The sequence below is a fragment of the Atheta coriaria genome, unplaced genomic scaffold, assembly GCF_025399875.1.
Source record: "Atheta coriaria isolate IRGN ID8LTWV9N9 unplaced genomic scaffold, Caltech_Dcor_3.1 hic_scaffold_6_pilon, whole genome shotgun sequence".
Classification (NCBI taxonomy): Eukaryota; Metazoa; Arthropoda; class Insecta; order Coleoptera; family Staphylinidae; genus Dalotia; species Dalotia coriaria.
In genome coordinates, this window is record NW_027045448.1 from 4076412 (window position 1) to 4103733 (window position 27322).

The window sequence follows — 27322 nt, forward strand, 5'->3', positions numbered from 1 at the left end:
GATGCAAAAGTGTCAAAACATTGAAATCGAGTTTGTTTTGGTGAATTTTAAAGAATTTTGTAACAAGTTTAAAGTTTTAGTTTTAACTGTCGAATGAGGACACTTTTTAGTTATTGTTATTCAGTATGGCACATTACAATCGTCGCATAAGTCATAACTAACGGCAAATTCCACGCAGTGTCGAGTGGTATCAGAATACGAAATGAGTTTTCACTCAGTACAATACAATGTTTCTTGTTGTAGATAAGTTTGGACATGTTTGCAAAAATATCAAACGCGTTGACAATTAACGGTTTAATATTCTTAGAAAAACAAATCAAAAATTACTCACTTTCAATGAAAAAAGTTTGGATACTTTTGATAGTGTAGAATGGGTTGCATAACTGTAACAATAATAATTTCATTAGTATTTTCTATCTATGTAATATCTATAAAACCAAGTAAGGTTAGTTACATCATTTATAACTCAAGAACGGCTGGACAGATTTTGATGATCTATGATTTGTTGGATTAGTTTCAGTCCCAAATAGAAGAATATTATCATTTCTTAACATTGAAAATTACGCATTTTATTGATGAAATCACCAGATACTAAGTCATTTAACAAGAAAATAAAAATGAATTAGATTTTTACTAAAAACTACGAAGCAAAAACTAGTTTTTTACAAAACGAAAAATATTACAAAATAATATTACGTTTCCACATTTTGAAATGTAATGTTTTGTTGCGTTTGTGAAAACATGCCACATGCTAATGCGATAATAATAACACCTTCCGAAATTCGGTTAATAAATTCTCCACATATTACACAAATATTTTTCCATCTTTCAATTCATCAACACCAAACCAAAAACATCAAAAAATAAATTATTACACCACCACAAGATTAATCACATTGATATGCAATTTGTGACACTTGCCAACACAACATGTTCTTTCCATGTTCACACTTTTTTACAAATCTTCAACAGACCAACAAATTTCTGGTCGTAATCATCGTGAAATTGAATTACAGCGTGTCGGCGTATCAAATCCCATCCGTCGTAAATTGACACGATAATTACGTGTAACAATTTTGTCTACCATGGATTTGGCGGTTCACAAAAACAGCGAAAACATGTAAGTAGCTATATCAAAGTAGATATTACATGACGCATCGCTAACATTCGCAAGGCCAGCCAAAAAACACTAATTAAGTTCGAACAATTCAAGAATAATTACAATTCAACTAATAACTAATCATAATTCATTAATAAGAACCGTAATAATAATTATTTATAAATTGATGTAATGAGGAAGTTATTAATTGCCAATTTGATTTAACAAAACACAATAACGCTAGTTAAAGCATTAAAGACCATAATCAATTAATTGCGCGCGAATGCCTGTAAATGTTCAACCTTAAAACTATTCAATGGCAAGATAAATAGATAAGTTGCTCAAATAATTGCGAATTTAATTTGTTAACTGCATTCAACCACGAGTTGAAATTAAATGACTTGCACTGTTTTCTTTTCCCTCATGAAACGATGAAAGTGAAACTGGATTCTATTGGCATTTATAGTCGTCATTTATATCACATTAATTAATCTGTAATCTTGATCTAAAGTTACAAATATTCCACTTGAAATTAAACTCTAATTGCAATTAATATCTGCTTAGCAAATTAAATTGAATTATAATTTAAAGTGAGTGAATTTATTAGGTGATTTTGTGCGGATTGTGTGTTTATTAATTATGAGCGTTGAGATTTTAAGATAAAGATGCAAACTTTGCGAAAACTTAAGTTACTCGTACACCGTTGTGCATAACGCTCAATTGTCTGGAAAGGGCCCGGAAGTTTTTCGATTATGCATGCAAGTTTTGGGCGGATTTGCGTTGGAATTAGACGAGGTGTTAAAAGTTTCATCTCACTATGTGCTAGGTAAGTGTAATTCTGCAACAACATTTTGCAAAATTGAGGAAAAGTTTGCAAAGTTTAACGAAATAAATTTTAAGGTAATTTTTTGGTTCAAAATAACTATAAAAAATTTTGCTAAGATAAATTTTTTCTAAAATTAACTTTTTAATGTTTTATTGACAGGAATTTTGCAAAGAAAGACGCTGTCTTGACAATTATCAAACAAAAATAAAAAACTTTGAAAAAAACATTTTTAAACCAAATTTTTAAGCTTTTAACAATAATTATTAATAAAAAACTGAATTTTTATAATTAGAAATTAATATTCTATAAAAATAACAAAACTAAACAAAAATTAGGTTAATTGTATGTGATTTAAGATGATTTAAGACAAAATTATCAACAAATTTCATATTAAAAACTCGTGGGCGAAAATATAACATGTGTACAACATGCAGAAAATCCACACGGAAGCATTATAACAAATAAAGAAAAAGATGTTTAGCAGAAAGAAAGTGACACGCCAACATGCCCGACAAACATAAAACATATTTATAGTCAAGCATAATATGTATAATTACAGAATAAAACGATGAATGAAGACGACGCACGTCGTTGACTTGCATTGCATGCAACGATGCAACACATGCAACACTGTTCGTTGAGACAAGTGCATAACATCTGGTCTATGCACGACATCAGTCCATCCGTGCGCATCAAAATATCACTCCTGCGATCGTGCAGCAATAGCAAAGTTAAAGAAAACGCACACACAAAGAAATCGAAAACCAAGTGCTACTTTATAGTATAAGATTGCCAAGAAAAGAACAAAAGGGTTTGTTTTAGATGCACTCCAATAAAAAGCGAAACAAAAAATAGATAGCATGTTGAAAGAGCAAGTGGATAATTTATCTAATCCACGGTATGATGGTGTGGGTATTGTGTGCACTATATGATGACGTTGTGAGTGTTACGACTTCACGTTGCATTACATTGATTGTAATTGTAATGGTGTGTAATATAGTGTAATAGTAATATTGTGCGCGGTGCACGAGGAAACCGGCGGCGATAAAAGAAGCACAAAGAAACTAACTGCAGCTCGTGATGCGATAAGAATACGATATTGCCTTTTTGTGTGGTTTTTGTAGTAAGTAGTAAGGGTAATAAATTCAATTAATTTTATTGTGCAGTAGTACTGGATTTTCTTCGCAAATTCGTCTCAATTTTGATTTAAAATAATGAAATATGGTAATAATGTACTTTAGCGCATCTCTATTCGAATTATATAGCAACAATTACGGTTGAATGTCAATATAAAATTTGATACCATATTTTACAACCTTCTAGTTAGATTTTTGCGACAAAATGTAGCCTATGTCATTTTCCTGGGTCACAAATAACTTTATATAAAAATACATCAAAATTGGTTCAGTGGTTTATGAGGGAAAGCATTGCAAACAAACAAAATCACATTTGCGTCTAAAAGATTAGATGATTTCTATGTTGACTACATTTTATGAAAAATAATAGTAATTAATTAGTTATACAAGAACCATTTAACATACAATAATAATTTCTTTTGAAATTAACAAAGAATTAAGTTCTGAATCTTATATTACAAACAATTTTTTATTTAACTTTTTTTATCAAAAGATACAGGCCAAAATCTATGAATATTATATATCTTTTTGAAATATTGACTTTAATTGTTTATAATGTTTGGTAATAAATATAAACAAATAATTTTCTTATATAACTTGACGTAGAGTTTATCTTAAAATTAATTATTCCAAGAATAACGCTTTTACAACAAATTGTTTTTGAGTATTTAATAAATAAGTAAAACTTGTCAACTAACACTTTTACTTATCATAAATATAAAAACTTTGTCATATATTTCATCAATCATCATTTGTGATGCCTGCAATACTCGTACTTAAATATTAAGTCCCAAACTAGCCTGACAACAAAACATAGAAAATAACTGCGTCCATTAAAGTTATTACCTGTTTTTAGGAAAAACAACAACTTTCGTTTCTTAAAAACTCCTCAACTCTTCAATTCTTCACAAGAACGCTCATTATACGCGCGAGGTTCGTTATTTTTAAATATATTAATTACGATGAGACACATCGATGAGAACATCAGGATAATTATTTATTTGCTTCATCTGCGTGTAGTTGTGTTGTTGTATAAGTGCGTAGTGGAGTTAATTTATACGCACGCATAAATACCAAAGTGTGAAGATAAAAAGATAAATAGTTCTAGGTCTTCAACTCATCCTCAATACATAAAAGTCTACATAATTATCTCAATATAAGTAATAATATAAGTACTAATGCGTGGAGATATCTTCGTAGAAATAGAAACAAAGATCTTCTTCAGTTTCAAGGTTGGATAGATTATTTATTTCATTGAAATCAATGATAAAATACTTAATTTATACTAATAGTAGGTGGTAAAGATAAATCTGTATGTTTGTTTTATTTTCACGGCTAAATAAATAAATTAGTTTAAAAAAATGTATTTAGCACCATCTCGCATTAAATTAATAAACTATAACTATGATTGAAACTCTATGCCAATTTTAATCGCTTATTTAACGCCCTTTAAATCATAATTTTCTATATTTCAAAGGTTATTATGCTATTCCAGGCCTAGATAAATGCAATAAATCATAAATCATCAAAATATCTCCAGTCGTTCTTGAGTTATAAATGTTGTAACTAACACGACGTCAAAAATATATGAAAACTTCGCTTTTTAAATTAAAATTTATCATTTCAACACACTTCCCTATCACAACTCGCTTTTATAAATATTTTTACCATAAAAAATAATAAAATGAAATAATAGCACTAATAGACAAGCCTTGCTCCTAAAAATAGCCTAATTGTCAACAGGGTACATGAACTGCGAGCACGCTACTCACTCCTATTATTACGATTACTATAAATGTGCGTGGTACTGGCATTGCATAATTACGAGCGTTGCCAAAGTGGCTTATAGAGCACACGAAAACACAGCAGGTGCCAGGTGCCGATGTGCAATTAAATTAGAACAGAACAAACAATCGCCGATTATATTTAACTCTAGTTCTTTTCTAAAAAAATAAAATAAAATACGACAAACAAATTAAACGAAATAAAAAATCACAAATAAATTCGCTTTATGATATTATAAATCCACTGTATACAAAAGATGAATTTCGCCGGGGCATGTTCTGGACGATCACGACCCACGCACCAGGGAATCGCACATCTGCCCAGCAGAAGAAACCGCATAACGAGCACGATGGCGATGCACAATGGTAAAGAGGTGCACGAGATGCTCGCCAGACGTTGATTACACACGACGCGTGTGTGCTCGCCTGCATTTTGATGCACACACCAAGGTCTAGAACTCCGCATCCAAACTGTGGCTTTCTGTTTCACCTCTCTCTAGAGTACGAGTACGACCAGAGAGATAAAATATTAATTTCACTTGTATTTATGTTCGCGTGGGTGTCTTCATAATACATCAAAACTCTTTTGTTGCCTGTACAAGCCACACCAAACTAGATTCATCAAAAATTACACATAAAATATTAAACTATCATAAAAATAATACCGAAAAATGTTAAATAAAAATTATATATGTAAAATAAGTTAAAATAATTATTTTTGGTTTGGTTTCTTTGATGACTAGAGATTGTTGATTGCAGAGTGGGTTTGGTTCAGTGAATTAGCTTGCAGTCCCACACAATTCACGTAACGTATCAGTACGCGTGTATCGCGCACATCAAAGCGTTTTAATCAGCATGGCAGAGCAGAAAAAGGCGTAATAACACGTTTCACGAGTCAGGAAATTATTTCTACGGAGCGCACTTTTGATAGTGAAACCGAACGAAACAAGATAAACACTGAAACAAAAGAACTACGCCCATGCATCACTTTCTTTTGATTAAAACTTGAGCTATTGTTAACCAATTTAAACATTTTTCTACTTCCACCATAAAATTACTAGTTTTTACAGCTTTGAGACACAAAAAGTGATTCTGTAAGCTTGAAGCACCAAAGCCGGGACTAAAGTACTTTAATCACGAACTTTAGTCACGGGTTTGCACCTGCGCAATAATAAAAGGTAAAAACTGAAGAATTTATTAGAAAAATTAAAAATTTTATGTTACTTTAACATTTCAGCTGCATTTACCATGCCAGTTGGATTTTAATGACACAAAATGAGAAAACGTAATATCGTAAAATTATTCCACGGCGTTTGTTCCGTAATTCTTGCTTTGCTTATATCATAAATGCACTCGGCGGCGAGTTCAGTGCTCGAGTCGCTAAATGGCTTTATTCATTGCTCTTCCTCGTTGAAACAAACAAGGTTTCAACAGACAACATCATTGTTATCACCGTTACATCTCTGTGTTTCTTTCATCTCGTCGACACGCACACGCCGCACCAAAACAAACATTTGCAATGGTCGACAAAACAAAATTTATTGATTTTGATTTAGCTCCTTTTTCGCCGGCATGTCATGCAGCTGGGTTTGCTTGATTTATTGGGAATCCTTTTTTGGCGAATCCGTGCAGTCATAAATTCGCAATATCAATAATTCGGCATGAAAGCGAGAACACGCGTTCGCACGCGTTTTCGGCGAGGGTGGAAAGCCACATATTTACGTTTTATGTGGTGTGCGTGCATTGGCAGACAATGGAAAATACGGGCCGGGCGCCGCCAACAAATCGAATGAATATAAACACCACACTGTCGAAGCCTGCATATGCAAGAGGGATTCATTAAATTCCAACGGGGTATAGGTGTAGATTCTAACAAATAATTTCACATCGAGGATGAAACTGAACGCAATCAAACGAAATTACGTTTACCCTTTGAATAATAATGAATTTGTGTGTGATATTAATTCAAATAATAAAAGAAGCTATAAATCAATTAGAAAAAATAATAGAATGGAATTATTTTATTTTAAAGGAATGAGAAACGCTAATAATGCAAATTAACGCCATCTATGATTCAATTATTTAACTAAAACTATGATTGAATCTCTATATCAACTTTCATCCCTTATTCAACACGCTTTAAGTCACAATTTTTGATATTTTAATAATTATTCTGCTATTCGGGGAGGAAATGAATCCGAAAAATAATAGAACACCAAAATCTGTCAAACAGTTCTTGTGTTATAAACATTTTAACTAACCCGACTTTATTTTATATTTATATAAATTATTGTATTTCATGTAACTGTAAAATTAAATCAATAACATGAATTAATTTCATCCCAACTAGGCTCGCAGTTATTTGCCCGGTATGCTTAATTATCACCTTTTTATTCACGCTAATTAACTGTTATTGACTGCTGCCTTTTCGATCGCTTCCTGTCCATTCAAACCAACATTTTTTTGCAGTCGCATTTTATTGTGATGCGTTTTCGACCGAATTTCTCCACTTGCATTTAATTAATTTAAATTAAAGTGCTAATTGAGTGAATATTCATGTAAATTAAATCCGGCACTTCCTCCTAACCTGCGCGCGGTTATTTATTTCGTGATTTCCTCGTCACTATCTCCAATTTCGACGCCGTGGTAATTTGTGACGATTGTTACGATGACGATGATGTTCGTTCACACCGCCATGGTGTAATTTTGACATTATTACGTTTGGTCCCCAAACTGTCTTGATGTTGGTAACTTGTAAGTTTGCGCGAAGCAACAACCAGCGTAATCGCATTACTGGCGCAACCACCAAACGACAGAAGCACAAAGTCACACAAAGTCGAGTGCACTAGGAGACAACGTCAATAAAGCCAACGAAGGTTAGATGTGTGACGACGAGTGCGGTGAAAATGTTGAAACCACTTCACTGCTTCAGCTGCCACACCACTGTCGGTGTTGTTTGATTGTTTGCCGCTGTGTGTTTGGCGAACAATCGACGATAAAATGCTTCGCACATAAATGTTTCAACTTAGTACTCCGGAGGAGTAGGGTTGTGATTTGTAAAGTTAAAATTTGTCGGCTGCAGAGCACCACAACACCATTACCGAAACGAGTTCGGAACAATTCTCCGCCGGCGTCGTACTCGAGTGGCAATTGTGCCGCAACAAAAACAATTCGCGCTTGTGATTCAATGCGAATCAAGCGTAAAGCACAATGAATCGATGCGTAATGAATGGACTCGCGAATTCTAACGGTAATGTTACATAATTTTACCGAACAACAACACAAAAAACAAACAATGAATTAAAATTAAAATTAAAACAAACAAATTTAATTTATTTTATTTAAAGTTTTTGCTTCTTCTTTTTATGTAAATTGAAGTGTTAAAAATAAATAAATAAAAATCTAGATGTAGTATTGATACATAAGTAGCTTTCAGAAGGGAAGGGAACCTATTCTGACTGTTTGAAATGCGTCTGGAGTTCGTCTCAAGCGCGTGTGATATGTGTGCAAGAAACAATTTGTTTGGAAAACGCATTGCACTTGGCAGGATGGCAGCTGCACAGCTCAGGTTTAAGTTGAACAAAGTTATAGAAGTGTTCCGAAGTACGCCGCGATTTGTTTGACTGGAATATTTTTCCATTTCCGAGAATTCAATGCGTCGACGACACCGCGGATTGTATTTGAAATTTAAATTTTATTTTTTTTACATACAAAACACCTCGACACCTCGAATCACAGGCTTTCCTGTCTTGACACTTTAACAAAACGCAGAGATGGATTTAAAACGAAAAATTCAACTCAAACTTAGACTCGTTTATGTAAGTGGAATGTACCAGTAGACAAATGATAAAATCATGTCTCGTTTTCCCCTATTCTGCAGTAAAGTGTGTTTTCATCGCTCAATATCAACGAAACTTTTTTTCTTATTCTTCACAGCCACTTGGTAAAACATCCACGACGTGTTGGATGTTTTTTGGTGGTTGCTCCTGATGTGGGGCTGCAGGAACACGCATAAGAATGCGACGAAATGCGAAGAAATTAGTTTTTCCTTTCGGCGTTCAAGTTGAAGAAGAACAAGGAAACTTTTTGGGAAAAGCGCGTGCGTACATGCGTGGCTGCGTGCCGGTGCGTCCGCGCATACGAAACGACTTTCGGAATAAAATGCAAACAGTAAATTGAATGAATATTTTAATGCTCAACAAGAATAGCACAAGTCGTAAATTGTGCACTTAAGAGTGCTTGTGAATTTTGCGTTTCAATTCACCGTCTTCCACTGTCTATAATTATGTAAATGAGGGGTTGAAGAGATAATATTTCCCAAAATGCATACAATACCACAAAGAAAATGCAAATATTTCCATCACAGCATAAAAAACATAACCGCCCCTTAGGGAAACAAAAAACAGCAAATATTTACATTACTATTAAAGAATTACACGATCCAGATCCATACTAATAAGATACATAGATAAATATTTCATTTTATTTACTCAGGAATTAATCCACCCTCCCTGACCCTCCCTTCAGCTCGATGCTGAAGTCCGATTGAAATATTCTTAATGGTAATGCTTGGAACAAGTAAACCTGAATCAAGTCTACCGCCATTGACGCCCGCCCCTGCTTGAGTTCAGTTCGGTGTTCAGTTCAGCAGTCGGAGTGTACAAAGCTTCAACTAATATTGATCGTTTAATTTATACTACCACCCCTGCTGCACCATGGCTCCAGCGGCATTACGCTAGGTTCGGAATTTTGGAGGGTGGCGGCGTGTATATGCACTTTGCACATATCTATATCTGGAAGCTGATCTTCCCCATACTGCGGTGGCGGTACGCTTAGAGTAAGAATTGGTGAAATGGGAATGCAATCTAATTCACAACTGGTGTCGCCTCCGCCAAAATTATTCGGAAGCGCGGAAATTACACAATATGTCATTATAACTAAAATATATTCATTTTCTGGAAGTAACTGTCTATTGGTTGGTAAAGAAAAGGATCAAATATGATTTGACGTCTTTACATTTTGGATTTTGTGCGCATTTTCTTCAAATTTCGTGCGAAAAGACGTAAAACTGACATAAATGTCTGAAATTCCAGGAAAATATTTTACTACCTTAATATTTCCAACCGTGTTTATGTCTTTATACTCTTCGCAACGCTTGAAATCTTTGTAATTAAACATGTAAAAAATAGCGCCGACTTTATTCCGATTTTAATTGTCTGCCCGCGTTTTTTCATCTCCGAGGTGCGAGTTTAATTAAATCTGTGAAGGAAACGCATGTTCGATTTAGTCCAGGCGCGCTATTTTATTTTCCGCAGTGAATTTATTCGGTTGTGGATGATGCAAATGCGAAACTAATTAAAATTGGCTCCGACGAAACCAATTAAGAGCTGCAGCGCTCCATTCCCGACTCATTCTTACCGGGGTGCAACTTCCTAAAATATTGTATACAATGTGTTCCTAAAAATCAATAACATTTAGAGTAAAATCTGCTGTTTTTGTTGCTGCCGAGGCATAGGATATGCAATGTGAGGGTTGAATGTGCAAACGAGGAGAAGTCAAAAAGAGGGGACATCCGACACTCGGGTTATTTTTATGCACTTTGTGCCATTGTGAACGCACGCGGTGTGCAAATGCATTTTACGAGTGTTATGCCATTAAAATTAACGCCCTTCTCGCATTAACCTCTCCGATGCAACGGTTCCACTCGTGAGCATTAACCAAATTATAAATTATTATTTTAAAATAATATTACCTTCAAAACTCGCAGTATCCTTGCGTTTTACACTCGTATCTATAGTTGCGATGGCCTTACGTGGAATAATAATGATAATTTTAAGTTTTTTGTTAATTACTTGAAAACTATTAACGTTATTAATATAATTCTTTCATAGGTTTGTTCTGAATGAAATTCTTGATTATATCGCGTCGAAATTTTGTTAATAATGTTGTTATTTTAGAAGATATAAACAATTAAAGTTGAATTTTGTAAAAAAAAGTAAACTCGATACAAATTGCTCTGTAACTTTCGTTTAAAATTAAACTTTAGAAAAATTTCTTAATAAGAATATTAAAAATTTTATTCTGAACAGATACGTGAAGAAATCATTGAAATACGTTAATTAGTTTTCGAGTAATTAAGTAAAACGTATTGAATTATTTCGGTCACGTAAGAAACGCTGCACCTTTCCTGCATAGTTGAATAACACAGGAATATGAACTGAATGTTTACCTGCAATAGAAGAAAATATAAGTTAGATTTATTTTTATAATTATTGCTCATAAAAATAAATAATTTTAATTAAAACCGCAAATAAAAATAAAAAAAAAAAATGAGAAATTTAGGCATTAAATGAAAGATCATTCCACTAAAAACCGGTTGAGCATGTAGCATTTGCCCGAGTAGACTTCCATTTGCATTGACCACTTTTTGATAGTTCAAATATAAAATCTACGAAGCGGAAGTGAAAAAAAAGCGCCGCACGTACGGATTGTTTTGGCTGCATTCCAACCGCGACCGCGAGTCGTCTGCACGCTCATATTAATATCCAGGCTTGAGCCAACGCAATGGAAAAAATGTTTAACTCTTCTAAAAGTGGCAGAAGGAATAAAATGCGGTCGCGGTAAATAATACTAGGCATTATGTGTGTTTATGTGTGTCCAGTTTTGAACCGTGAAAGTGCTCAAGAATTATGTTGCCACAGTTATGTTTTTAATTAATAACTCGGAAACTATTACTCTGAAAAACAAATTTTCTTTAGGAATAGATTAACAGATAAATTTTGAATGGAAATAATACAAAAATGATATTGATAACGATTATTTTTCACAAGTTACAAAATATTTTTGTAATTTTTCAATTTAAAACAAAAATTCAACTTTAATTGTTAATAACTTTTTGTGCAACAATCCAATCATCAAAATTTTAAGCTTTTAAGATACAGAATTTAATACTAAGTAGATTTCTACAAGAACTTCCCAGAAATGTTAAATAACTTTTGAATAATTTAACATTTTATAAATAAATCAATGTACAATTTTTGCCCAGTTTTCAATTTTTCTAGTATTTATTTAGTCTTTATTCTGAATCATGTGGAACTCGATGATCTTTATGTACCCAAGCTTGAGTTGCGATGTAATAATAACCAGCATTTGTCTAAACATAGTGCGCGCTCAACCAGATGCAGATATAATTAAACATCATCGTGAGTGTGTGTTGACTTCGCGAAACCAAGGCAAAGAGTTCTCCAAACGTTCAAACACACTTTACTCGAGCCAGTCAAGACCAAAGCGAATCAAAGTTTAACTCAAGTTGAGTAAACTAATGTGTGTACACAATCAAACAGATGCAGATTTATAGTGGAAAACATAAACAGTTAGAAATGGAAATAAACGTTAATTAGTACAACACCAATAAATTGCAATCAATTTAAACATGTTGGGATAATCATATAAAAATTTGGTTAAGAACCAGTTTAAATTAATTTTGTCCACAGATATTTGGCTTAAAATAATGAGAATTGTTGATTTTTCATCAAGTTTTTATGTTTTTGTGAAAACTTGCAAAAAAAATAAAAATTGCATTTTCTTTACTCATTTGTTAAAATAAAGGTATTTAGGGCACGTAGGCATTAAAAATCAAATATTAAGCAAGTAAAATAAGTAAAAATGCTTAAAAAGATTGCTAAAAATGTTTTCGCATAAATTTTTTTCATAACAAAATAAAAAACTGTTAAACTAAATTAGATAGACATAAATACATTAAATTATATGGAACGTATTGCAACACTCAAATAAAAATAATTTACAACTTGGCATAAGAAAGAGAATAGTAGATATTACTTAAGAAAATACCTACGTATTCTAATAGTTGGCTTCTGGCTGAATGTGTATCATGAGAATAAAATACGCGTATCTCGGCATTGCATTCAAATTTTCGCTTGCCAAATAACAAACAATTAATACATCATTAACTTACAATAAAATTAAGAGTTTTTGAGAAGTGTGATTTATGTTGAGATATATTCCACTCGTATTTAATTATTAAATAATCGTTTGTATTCTTTTTCGTGTAAGAATTGGATTACGTGATACAAACAAACGTATTCACTTGAAAGCGAAAAATATATGTTTACTTCGTGTGCGCTACGAAGTCGACCTTGTCGTGCCACACTCTCAATTTCAAAGTCACGAGAATTAAAAATCTATTGTTATTAAATTTTGTTGATTAAATCTTTGTTTTTATTTAAAAAAATATTAAAAAAATTAGATTCGTTAAAAAAACATAATTTTGATGCCTAAAAACTAAAAACTTTGTTTTGTAGCTTATAAATTAATATTTTGTCTCTCTTTAAGTCTCATAAAATGTCTAAATAATTAGTTTCTTGTCAATAAAATCCTCAATTTTTATTTAAAAACATGGAAGACTGCAATAATACCCTGTATCGCCATATCAATTTTCATCCCTTATTTTTCACCCTTCTAGTCAAATTTTTACGACAAAAAGTAACCTATTTTATTTTCCATGGTCTAAAGTATTTCTACACCAAAATTTATCAAAATTAGTTGAGTGGTTTAAGAGTTAAAGCGACACAAACAAACAAAAACTCACATTTTTCGCATTTATAATATTACATTATATACTACATTTCCTAGGCAATAATATTGCATTCTAAAACCACAAAGAATATTCACGATTTCTTCTTACTACAAAATTTCAACTTAAAACTATATTTTTCGCAAATGTAATTAAATTTTCATCAAAGTAAAACTAATAAAACTAATTTAGTTTCCAGTTGTTTACATTACTAAACCCATTATGGTATTATGCAAGCCAAAACACGGTTAGACCATAACACACTTTTACTCCCATTCCTCATTCGCCACCGCGTTCACACTCGTTTTTTGTATAAATTTATTTAAACCATAATAGTCTCAACACGACCGCTGCCTACGTGTGTATGACATTATTAGCCTGCGCGTTACACTTTGCCATTTATAATCCAGTATTTTTTACATTTCATGCCATAAATTCAATGCAATTATTAACTGGCTAATACAATTTACACAACATTCATTCGATATTCGCATAGAATGCATTAATCGCTCAAGGAAGTAAAATCAATCAATGCGGACGCAGTATAGTACTCACATAACACAATTTCCATTTCGTTATTAGCACTACAAACGCTTTTATTAATACACAGCGATGTGTTCGTAAGAGTTTATTGGTTTGTTAGTTGTACCAAATGCGCGAATATGGCACGCCGATGAATTATGACTTCAACACACCGCCGCAATCCGCGCAGACGGTCGCAATGCATTAATCTCAACCCTAATATGGAATTTGTTTATTCTTTTAATAGGAATTCCATCGCACATTGGCGCACGCACGCAGCAATAAACAACATTGGCAAATCCGTACGAAGGCCCCGGCAATTGCAAACGCGCGCTCGGTTTTCTAGCTGATAGATGAAAGAAAATAAATTTACGTTGTTATTGCCTTTGTCTCTTGTCGCAATGTTTCATAAGCGTATACAAATCATGTCCATTTGTATACGCTCGCGAATCTACGCAGCAGTGTTTTCGCCATCAGCATTCGTAGATTAATTTTTTCGATTCGGGCGAATACTTGATTTATGAACGCGGACTGCGAACGCGGAATGAGTTTTCTAGCTGAAAACAATCACATTCAAATCTTTGTGAAACACTTGTCTTGTGCAATATTTTGACAATGAAACATGTCGAAGAGAAATTGTCTCATTGTTTGAGTCGTCAATTAATCGAACATTCTTTTGTGGATGAAGAAATTTTCTTGTTTAATGGTAATTATTGTGTGATAAACAAATATTTAAGTATTTAAGTACATATCGTATTGGAAATGTCAGTTATTTCATAATTACTCGAAAACTAATGGCGATAGAATAATGATTCTTTCAGTTTTGGATTGTGGTTTTAATTCTACGCATAATTACGAAATAATTACTTTGATTTTTGGTATGAATAAGAAGTTATTCTCGATTGAAATGTAATTTATGAAATAATTATGCATAAATTGAAAATCTTATTTGTTACTGCTCCAAAATGAGTGAGCAAATGATATTTAAATGTTTAAGTGACAATTGAAGATTTCGATTCATAAAAACATGAATTATAACAATAAAAAACATAAAAAAAAGCATGAATTGCTTGCAAAAATTGCAAATTTTATGCAAAACTTGATCTTAAAATTCACCAAACTGCATTTCAAACGTAGGCAGCAATAGACAGCAATAGATCTATTCAGAATTATAGTGCTATACCCAAAAATAAATTTATGAATAGCCAATAGCAGCAGATCTGCAATATTATGACATGAATGAAAATTATGTTCGAATTTATCATCATGCGAATGGTAAACGCGTATAGAACGAAATGTAACCGTAATCCAACCAACATCCCGAAAACACGAAACGTTCGTCCAACACGTGATATTCCGGTGGGTGTACTCGTATTCGATGCAGGAATTTGCGCCCGTGCAATAACGTAATATGAGTGATACGCGAACGCGGCACGTTCGCCGCGCGTAATAAATTCGCCCCGGCGTGAAGGCGAGAGGCAAGAACGAGCGTAATCGCAGCGCAACGAAACGATATTGCTGCGAGCGTAATTTAATGTCGACGGCGGCGTCGCGACGTCGACGACCCGGCCACGCCGGACGCAAACACGATGTGCATCGTGACCTACTAAATGCACCTATGCCATTTCACAGCGTCTCCGATGTGTCTGGGCTTAAATTCACAAGAAAATAAACTTCACTAACTAAAAACTAAAAATTTAAAACTTTTATTTGTTTCTGTGAATTTAATCCAATAATCCAACGGGAAATACGATGAAATATTTGCATTCACAGTTTGTCTGTTTTTTTTTCTTTATTTTTAATTCGATAAGCAAATATTGGCGATTTAACGGTACCACATGCGCAGGCGGAGTGACGTTAATATACTCCGGTTTTTTCTTTCGCCACAAAGAAAGTCCAATGACACAACTTTCCGGCTTCGATGTCTGCGAGTGCGGCTGCGGCTTGTTAACAAGCACAACCGTAAAAAGCCGGTATGCAGCATGATTCTCGAATCGTGGAAACGATAAACTCGCTTAAATTATTACCGCAAATTTATTCAGTCGGCAGACAAGTCTTGTATTTACGTACATGCTTGAGTATGACAAACAGTTTATGACAAACTGATTGCAATTAAGAATATTAAACTGCACGAGCGCAGCGGCGGTTTTAAAACGCATTATCATTTCAATGTTGTATGTGGGTCATTCGTGCAGGAATGAAGGCGCCACGAGCATTCAACCCGAAGAGTCACCCTAACATTAAATCAGGAAAACATCGTTGAAATTCCCCAAAGTCACATTAGCACATATTCATTGAGTAATGGGTGTGCAACCGACCAAAGAGCACTTTAATTTATTTTTTAATTTAAGAAATTTTTATATTTTTTCACAAAAAAAAAACAATTTTGTGTTTTTTGATATTTTTAAATGATTTAAAAGAAGTTTCTTAATTTTATACAATTTTATAAGCTATTTGACATATTTTACCGTATTTATATCATCGATAGACTTAACTTTTCATATTTTATTTTAAATTTTTCTTGCGCATCGGCGCATCTATAGTTCCTGCATCATTGAATAACGAATTACGAGTATGTAATATTATAGTACGTACGTGATGCGATATATTATCAGCCCCATGACCGCCCGAGCCGTTTAATAGCACACGTCGGACACACTCCGTTAATATATCATGCGCCCTTAGCACCCCTATATTCCTTCCGACTGGGGAGCGTTGTTCGTTAGCCCTTGGTCGTTAGCCGCCAACAACTCATTTTATCAGTTGGTGTGTAAGAGCGGCTCTTAAATGAATAACATAACCAAATACCTACGTATACTAGATAAGTGCGGATAGATAAAAATGTTGTTTGTGCTTTATCCAGCGTTGAAAAAAATGCAGTTCGTAGGCGTGTGTCGCGTTAATCAAGCGATTTAATATCACTTTTATGGCGTTTCCACGAATCAGGCAATTGTTTATCACGACCACGAATGACAGAATGCATATTGTGGAGATATGTGTGCTGTGTGGTGCACGGTAAACAAAAAATGGTTAATTATACGTTTTTGTTATAAGTAAATGATTAAATAAAAAGGAAGTGATAAGAAGTTTAAACATGTGGTTCACATAACAAGCAAATATGATAAGTAAAGTTGTTTGCAGCATGAGTGGAAAAGTGATTATAATATGGGCACGTTTTATACAATGTAGTGAAATATTTGTATTTTTTGTTAATTACTTGAAAACTAATCGATGGATAATAAAAATGTCAACAAAAATCTATTCTGTATTAAATTCTAGATCTAATAGTAAAAATATTTTAATGATATGAAGTTTCTATCAAAAGTTACAGGTCTATTATTGTAATATTTGTATTTGTTATATTTTTATGCAAAATTCAAGTTCAAGTTTTTGTTTATAACTCAGCTGGTAATAAATTTATCTGCTAAATCATTACACAGTTAAATAGAGAAATTAATGTGCAGTTATGCTGCAAAAAATGACAATTTTAAAACAAATAGTTATCGAGTTATTAACAAATTAAAAACACGCTACAATTTTATTTTACCCCGGAAATTTTTATACAACACTCAAGTTTTTATTTGTTTATTACTAAAGCTGCAATAAATGAATCTGCTAAATATTAACACAGTTAAATAGGGAAATTAATGTTGAGTTAATTTACAAAAAAGAACATTTCTAAAGCAAATAGTTATCAAGTTATTTACAAATTAAAAACACGTTGCAATTTTATTTTTTCCCAGGAATTCTGACTACAAATAAAAAATGGAAAAATCATGTTCAATATTTTCAGCTAACTGGAATATATAATTAAATCAGTAAATATTATCTCCTGTCATCAACAAGCGTGCAGAAATTGTTTTTTTTCTTTCGACTTGCACGCTTAGAACAGTTCTAATTTCGCATAAATTCCATCTATTCCTCTAGCCGACAAAAACACGCTAATGCGTTTCTTTGTTTCGTCTGCTGCGCTGCCTCGAATTGAATTACTTCCGTGTGATTGCGATAAAGAGTAGCAACCGAACAACATTTAATTACACGCACCAAACCACACTACACGAGTTCCCACAAACGACAAAAATCCCCTTTTCAAACACTTACTCGTTCAACACGACACAAGAAGGTAATACAAATACATATACAAAAGTACACATATGATCGAAAGCAATCATCTCGAAGTACGAGTAAGAACGAAAACAAAACGGTAATTTATTATGTATTATGTTGCGCCAACATACCTTTTCGTTAAGCGTGCCGCTCGTGCGAGATTCACCTCGCGATGTCTGCTCGATGATAATGAATACTCCGTGAGTTCCTGGAAACAAATGAATTTGAGCACAATTAATATTCGGTTGTATCACGCTTCGGAATGCACATTAGTAATAAAATGTGGTAAATTACATGTTTTAAGAAAAAGTATTGCATGTGGTTGTTCTTTTTGTCGTTGATTAGGTTATCAGAAGGCTATATTTGTGTATAATGATTCATTTTGGTTAGGTTTTCAATCAGGAAATGGGTTGGAAGTAAAATGTTTTACTTTATTTGTGAAAGGATATGCTCTTATCAACTACGTCAGAATTATTTACAAATTGACGTATTAAACATAAAAAAATTCAAGGGTATATGAGAAATATATAAAACAGAGTTGTGTTAGTTACAACGTTTATAACTCAATAACGGGTGGACAGATTTTGACAAAAATTGATTTGTTGCATTCGTCTCCGTCTTGAGTATGAGAATAACTATTAGAATATCAAAAATTGTGACTTCGAGGGTATGAAATAAGGGATGAAACTTGGTGTAGAGGTTCAATCATAGTTATAGCTAAATAATTGAATTCTAAATGGCGTTAAGTGCATTATTAGCATTTCTAACTTCTTTCAAATAATATAATGAAGTTTCTTCTTCTTCTAGTGCTCCTACTGCCATTTTCTCTTATAAAATTTTGTGATATTTTAATAATTATTTTGCCATTCATAAATCAACATAGCTTGATTGATTTCTTAACTTAATTTTATTTGCTTTATAACTTACTAAGCATAACTAAACTACATTTTTTTTCGGTCTACATCATTAACATAATTACATAATTTCAGCACAATTGTGTATTTGTTACCCATACTTATGAAAAGAAGCACATTACAGATCAAACTCCAAGCACATAAATGCGCACACCAAAGAATACTCGTAAAAACCGTAAACGAATGTGAATTCCACTTTAATTCAGCTGTCATTGCCACCAACGAGCAACCATAGAGTAATCAACACGAACACACAAAAAAAACCTTTTGCTTAGACTTCACTTATGAGTCTAAGTAGATATGACTACGTTAGGCATGCAATTAACGCACGAACAGCACACACAACCCGTAAAATATTTCCTCAATATCATAATAACAATGTAACAATGAGTGACGAAAAAAACCTCTTATAAAACGGCGGAGACAAACAAGCATCGAAGGTAATTGAGCGTTACTAACCAAATTTATAACTTTTTCGTTTTATAGCCTGACTTGACTTATCTCGCTAAGTATTCGTAGATTATCGCTGCCTGGAGCTTTTATTGATACTCGTAACGTGTTTTTTTTATATTTTTTTGTATAGAAATCGTTGATCTCATCATGTCCACTAAACCAGGAATAAATCAACAATGGTTAAAAGAGGGAAAAAAAATGAATAACTTTGAATAAGCGAGGTATTATACCAGGAAACTCATCAGCATCAATGAAATCAGCAGCGTGGTAAGGCGAAGAATGGTATTTTCGATTCGATTTCCATGCATGAATTTACGTAAATCGACGGTGTAAGCGTTGAATTCCAAGTACAATCGAGTACAAGTACATATCAAACAAAACTGATGGATGAAGGATGTGTTAGAGGCGAGATGTAGATGTTGAGGTAAATGTATGCTAATGTTTCACGCAGGTATTTGAATAAATCCAAGAGTTAAAGAGTCAATGTCACTTTAAAACGCTAAATTTTGATATTACTTATTTAACGTTTTAGTTTATCTATAAATAAATTAATAAGTTCGGATTATGTATTTTAGATTGTTTATATCGAGGCTTGGAATTGAAAAACTGTGAAAAAATTATGTTATAAGTCGAAATTTGAATTTGTTTGTATGTTTGTGACGTTTTCGCGGCAAAACTATTCAACAAATATTGATACATTTTGGTATAAAGATAGTTATAACTAAGGAAAAGCAAATAGCCTACTTTTTGACACAAAAATTGCCCAGAGAGTGTAAAATAAGGGATGAAAGTTGGTAATTCATGCCGAGATGGTGTAAAGTGCAATATTATGGTTTCTCACTTCTCCATTTTAAATTAAGAACTTTATTGATGAATTCGGCATATAATATGTCCAAAAAACATTGAAGAAATAGGTTAAAGTAATTTTTACTTAATCATAATTTTCATCATTCGCACCCTAAATATAAAAACTGCACCTTAGACAACAATAAAAACAAAATAAAGTAGTTTTCAATGCGAAATTCAACTTTAAAAGCTTATAATGCCTTTAAAACAAACAAAAAATCACTTAATACGTTCCTGTACCTCAACTCAATGCGCTATGAATAGATAAATACGAAGTGATCTCGAGCTGGACGCAATCGTCGACGAGAGAACTTGCAATACTACTTACGCTCTTGAATATATTAATTTATCGATCCGATCCGTCAAGTCATTGAACCGCTGCGAAGCTCCGATGCATGCTGGACGAGCAAACATCGCCTAGGATTATTCCTCCATCCAGTCGTATACAGCCATAGAATGAGCTCCATAGGTTCGAATTCGACTCCGTGCTCAACTTCAGCTATAAACTTGTCGCATGCACATTTAAACGCGCACTTTGTGCATAATCTCATTGTTTATGACGCGTGTACGGTGCTGAATTTAAAAACGAACGCATGCGCCGTAATTAACTGTTTACATTTTGTTATCAGCCGTAATTTTTACTACATTTTTACGTGTGCAGTGGTTTTGAATAATGCATACAACTGATTGTTTCAGCCATCAAAAATCGCTCGGATTTTAATGGCTTTTAAAGTTTTCAACTTTCAAGCGGCGCAGCACTCTGTTACAAATGCATTATCACAACAAGAAATTGACTATTACTCACTGCAAGCAATGTACAATAAGAAAAGTACGGATAATATAAATTACAACCTCATGCGGTCCTAAAATAAAATTGAAACGAAAAAATACGATTTGAGAGGCCATTAAAAGCTTCTGTGTTTTCACACACCCAGCAAGGTCAGGAGGGAATTTATCATGCATCAAGATCGCGCTTTGTGCGTGTAACGCACTCTATTCATGATTATTATTATCGTAGAGCACTTATTCCGTCTTGATATAGATTCTCAATTACTAAGAGCGCACAGAGTCAAGGATTCGGTCATACATTTATCGATATAAGCAGTAAAACAACGAATTTTTAGGATTTCATTAATACTAATGTATCCGTTATGCAATTAACATTCAACTTCATCATTCTACGACTTTTAATGAGTTTTCAAGTTGTTTTGTTGTATCGCAGCGGAAAAACGAACAATATCGGTGTTTGTCTCAAATTGGTAAAGACTTTTCACACGTCTATATAAATTTACTTCCTTGTGAAACACAATTAAACATTCTAAACGATTTTCTCTTTTTTGCTTTTAAATTTCGCTTTCAAAACTTGAATTTTTCATACTAATGTCGGTCATTCGTATGAACACTTATGAGTGATGCTTAGCTTTAGCTTTGCCTGCTACCTTTTTTTGTAGCGTGAACCGAGAGGACATTTTAAACATTTCCAAAACGCCATTACCGCATTACGCGCACTTATTGTGGCGTAAAAAGCGGCTTTTTATCGCCGTTTACACACATCGCGCAGGCATGAGATGCTTTTACGGTTGCACAGTGCACCGGAGAAATTGAGACGACATAAAAAATATAAATAATAAACTACAGAAACGAATAAACTCCAAACGAGCTCCTGAGTATGTGTATACACCGTGTAAACTTACAACATTTCGGTGAAAAACGCAGTCAACTCAGACTCAACTTTCTTTTCGACTCGCGCAGCGCGATAAGAATAAGGATAATAAGCGTACTCGAGCTATAAAATTCAGTCGTAAAAATGTGAGCCTGGGCAATTATTCTTTGTTCTTTCATTGTGTGGTTTGGCCTGTGCGTGGTGTCACAAACATTTTTCAAAATTGCGGTCAATAATCTACTCAATTTCGTGTTTTGTGTGCACGATTCGTCAAGGCCAATTATTTTCGATAAATCAAATTTGTTCACCGGACACTAAAACGTCCATCGCTTACACTCGTGCATTTTTTATCACGAGTTTATCTAAGTAAACACGTCCGCCATGCGCAATGCTCCAATTATTCACGACTAAACAACAAGAAAAAGCAGAGGAAAAAAACAACTAACTTCAGTGATGATGAATTAATAAATAATCGGTTCGCCGTGCTCCAGCGCTTGCATTCGACGTTTCGACGTCATGGGACGCTGCCCGGCATTAATTTCGTCGTTTCTGTGCCGATCGTGTGAATTATTAACTACTGCGCTTACTGCTTGGCTCGTCTGGAAGTTTATGAATTTTGGAAGCGCGATTTGAACATCCGTGCGCGGTGATGGCGTAAGCCGAACGAGATGAGGAATTGTTTCGAGCACATAATTACGAAATAATAACCCCGGTAAAGAATCACCAGAGGATTGTGACTCGCGACTACGACGATTGTAACAAGTAACAGCCTTGTGACCTTGTTTTTTATTACTCTATATGTGTATAGAAACTCATCTCCCGCTAAGACGTAAAGTTAAAAATTAAAAAAAAAAAGTTAAAGTTGTCTAGGCGGACGAAAATAGGAAGAGTCACTGGAGGCGAATTTCGAAGTGTTACTACATGTGAAGTAATAAAATAAATATCAATCCAAACAGATGATTTATTGGCGTTTGATTCTCAACTCTACTCAGAAAAAAACAACGCGAAATTGATTTATGAAATTATCGAGGCGCGTCCAATATGTTTAATTCAATCAGATTGATAAACATGTACATAAAACACTTATCTGTAATCAGTAATCATCCATCATCGATCTCGTATGTTGGATCTTGTATACGGAAACGAAGTCTTAAACTAAAAAAACTAAATTTGTTTATCGGACGATCCTAGAGAATTTAAAAGGCGCATCAATTTCATAATCACGTAGCCATATTAAATACAACTTTCTTTCGATGTTGAATCATAAATAAACATCCGTATTCTGATTAATCCTAATCCCAAGCAATATAAATGCGAATGTGTGTTTGTGACGCGTTCACGCAGAAATTATTGAACCAATTTTGATAAATTTTGGTGGAGAAATACTTTTTACTAAGGAAAATAAAATAGCTTACTTTTTGTTCGAAAATTTTAACTGAAAGGGTGGAAAAGGGATAAAAGTGGTTACAAAGTTTTTATCATAGTTATAGTAATGTAATTCGCATATAGATGGCGCTAAAGTAAAATGTTTGCATTTCTCATTAATAAAAATTAAAAGAAAGAATTTTTGACAAATTTCGCACTTAATAAGCCCAAAACATGAAAATAATTAATAATTCCACATTTTATTAAAATCTATTTATGTGTAAAAGATTAACATGATTGATTGATGATACAGCAAATACTCGTATCGATTACGTGGTAACCAAAGTGAATCATGTGGTAATCGTAGTAAAAGTGTGCGAAAAGCACAAAGTGTCACGAAGGCGGCGAAACTTTTACAAACATTTATTTTTACTCATATCTGCCTGAGCGAATGTTGATGCTACACTCAACCAATGGCGAATTGGGTCTCAGTCGCAACACACGGACGTGCAATTCGAACTCGAAGCACGACGAAATTAGGTTGCGGACTGCGGTTTGTCGAGGCGACGAAAATATCTCAACTACGACTTGGACGATATACATTTATATTTTCGCCAAGTGGTCGCAAACGTCTTATCGTAATGTTTCACCTATGAATCGTGAGAAAATGTAGATTTTTTCCTCTAGAAAATTGCACCTCGTAAACATAGGAAATCGTCTCATTTATAACCACTTAGGTCCGACATTGTTCGTTTACAATTCGTGTTATCGAAGCACACAAGGTATACATAAAGATAAGCGCGTGTCGCGTTTGTGTTGCAACGTTATCGCCACCGCTGTAGGACCGCAGCTGATGACCTGTGAACCGGCCAACACTTTGTTTTATCTTTATATTCTTTCACGCCACGTAACTGTGTCGGGCCCTTTATCAGCATGCGGGAACTCGGCGTCTCTAACCGAGCAGAACATCCGCCAGACAGGCAACAACCGAAACACAGTAAAGTTTAGAAAACATTTAACTTGGAAGAAAATCTAAGCATCGCAACCCTAGAATACAATCGGATAGAACAAGAAAAGTACTTGCACAATGCACATGTGTGTCACATCTCGGCGAGGATGTGACAAAGTGACAAATAACAACGCTGCCGACATGAATCTTTCGTGTTGAGTCGCGACGCATTTATTTATCGATGTGCCTGGATTTCCAAGAAAACGCCGAGTATTTTAACGTCACTGCAATGCGACTGTGACAAATGTAAAACTGCGTCAAATAGAACAATGGGTGGATTTATTCAGACACCAAAACAAACACAAATACGCTTGGTTTATTCTGGTTGATTGTGATTGTCGACTGATAAAGAAAAATTTACAATAAATCGATTATGCACATTCCATCTGTAAATACATACCCTCAATTCTTATCACATGCACACATTCACACTATATATTCAATAAAATGAATTCAAATAAGGTATTTGCAATTTGATGCGACAAACTGTCATAAACACTGCGATAACAAATCGAAGAAATTTATTACGTTATTTCTGCGCGTTTTGTCCACAATCGGCGGGAGTGCATAGTGCCCTCATCCATCTCCACTGATGGGTCAAGAATTCCCAAATTCCTTCGTTTCCTCGAAGCGGCAACCCGAAGCGAAACAGTTTTATCGGTTTTATTATACGCCGCGCTGCGCCTCTCATAAGTCCATAATGTCTCCGTTTTCTCCAAGCTGTCCCTTGCAAAGCGCGGCAATATACCACCCGACGACCTCACCAGTCACCGCAAACCTATCTGCGCTTTTTCTCTATTTGTATTCTAACATGTGGAAACCGGACCCAATTTCATTTCGTGGGATATCTCGGAAATTTAATACAAACATTTTTGGGGGAAAGCGAAATAAATTTTTGAATTTTCTGCGAATATTTCGCATGAAACAATTATGAATATTAAATTAATACATATTTAACAGTTTAAGTAATATTATGACTGTGATTGGGAGTAAATTGTATGTTTGTGACGCTTTCACATAAAAACCATCGAACCAATTTTGATAAATTTTAGTTTGGAGATAGTTTTGTATTTGGAAAATAAAATAGACTACTTTTTATCGCAGAAAAATAACTTACAGGGTGTTAAATACTTGATAAAAATTAATATGGAGATTTAATCATAGTTATAGTTATATAATTCAAACCTAGATGGCGCTAAAATGCAAAATTAGCATTTCTAACTTCTTTAAAGTGAAATTATGCACATAATAAACACAAGAAACAAGAAATTTCACATTTAGGCTTATTTTTATGAGTATAGACGGTTAAATCACGTGGAAAAGCTACTAAATATATACCCAAAATATGTAGGTATAATACAGTGACAAAACGCCAGATGTTATCGTGGTGGATCTCCGAGGATGGCCCTCAGACTATTTGTCTAGTCTGCAGCAAGTCCTAAATGCGAGGCGTTCGTGTTAGTGTTGGTTTTGATAAGTTAAACTCCAGGCAGTTATCCCAAGTCAAACAGAAAATGTGGCAGCAACGTGTAACAGTCAGAATTATAATATTAGTGGTTGGAGTCGACCAGTCGACGAAGCCAAAGCTGCATTTTGTGTTCGGCTTGAAATTCATGTGACCATATGCCGATAAACCGATCACCGACAGTGGTTAACAATGCAAATGAAAGCAGATTAAAGAGATTAGACGAATCCGGCAACTTTCGGTTTTTCTAATTGTTTCAGCGACTTCAGCACTTTGGAGGCGATTAAATCGATCTGCAGATTTGTTAGGAAAGTAATTTGTGAAAAAAGTGATGATTCGATGGAAACTTTGTAAGAAAATAATATTTCCAGTCGATTAATCCACAATAATTCAATTTGTAACTTTTTTCTTTTAAAAAGTTAAAGAAAATTGCTTAAATTGGGTTAATATTTTTATATAAAGCTAAAAAAGTAATTAAAATGTAATAAAATAGAAGTTAAATCATAAGATTGCAAAAATATTGGTGAAATGGTAGATTGAGAGGTTTTGAGAAAATTGAGATTGAAATTCCAAGTACAAGTCAGCAACTCAGCGACTCCTTCACTCAGTCAGTAGACACATCGAAATTGGAATCCATATTGAATGAAATTCGCGATAGGAACGCGAGATTGAAGCGAGAGCAAAGAAATTGCGAATAAATTTTCTCCAACTGAAATTCACCGCATCAGTAAACAAAATATTTTACCTTTTATGGTATAATTATAAAAATAAAAACAAAAACTTGTAGCGTCACCAATATTAATATGTTATTATTGTACTTATTCCACAGCAGTGTAATTACAATGTGTGCGCATATCATTTAGGCCCTTTGCGAGCATTTATAATCCCCACGTTGCTTTCCCAGTGCATGTTTTAGCGGAAATCGTGAGTCATAGCAATAAACGCCGTAGTGTCGTGTCGTGCGTAGGTAAATTGCAGGTAAGTAGCCGAAGCCGGCACCAGCAAGTCGAGGGTTGTACGGAAAATATGTAAACCAAATAACCACCACCTTGGTCTCCATTGTGCCGCAACCATGACATTAAACTATTTGAGAATTAACTCGAAATCTATAATATAAAAATGAATCGCAAAATCTGTTGGTAAGCGCATAACTCAACAACGCTTAAACTAATTTGGCTAATTTTTTGTTTAAAATATTCGTTAAAGTCCAAGGATGGTTTTACGGCGAGAAAAATCGAATAAGTGCCGGAAAACCCTAAAACACCCTTTTCTATAGAATAAAAGTTAGCATTGAGATTCAATCATAGTTATAGTAAAATTCTTTATATAATTAATTTCTTTAAAAAAGAATTGCGAAACTTCTCAGTGTTTCCAAACAATAATCAAAACGCATATTTTTAATTGAAAATTTCAATGAAAATGCATGCAATTTTCCTGTTTGGAGAAAATTACAAGATACAAATGTATCTAATTATGTCTTCTTGTTCGTAGCAATAGTTTATCGAGCGCAAAAAGTCTCCCAACCAGTTATTACACAAGT

General features: G+C 33.9%; 1 protein-coding gene across 2 annotated transcripts in view; it reads right to left on the bottom strand.

Moving 5' to 3' along the window:
* The window catches only part of LOC135793913 (tyrosine-protein kinase Src64B-like), a 49333-nt gene that overhangs the window by 21145 nt on the left and 866 nt on the right, over positions 1-27322 (bottom strand). The window contains exons 2-3 of one of the 2 annotated variants that reach the window (XM_065305038.1): positions 18199-18275; positions 332-383 (exon numbers count right to left, since the gene is read on the bottom strand). The gene's annotated coding sequence lies outside the window, so the exon portion shown is untranslated. The remainder of the gene's footprint in view (positions 1-331; positions 384-18198; positions 18276-27322) is intronic. The other variant, XM_065305039.1, reaches the window with a different exon arrangement.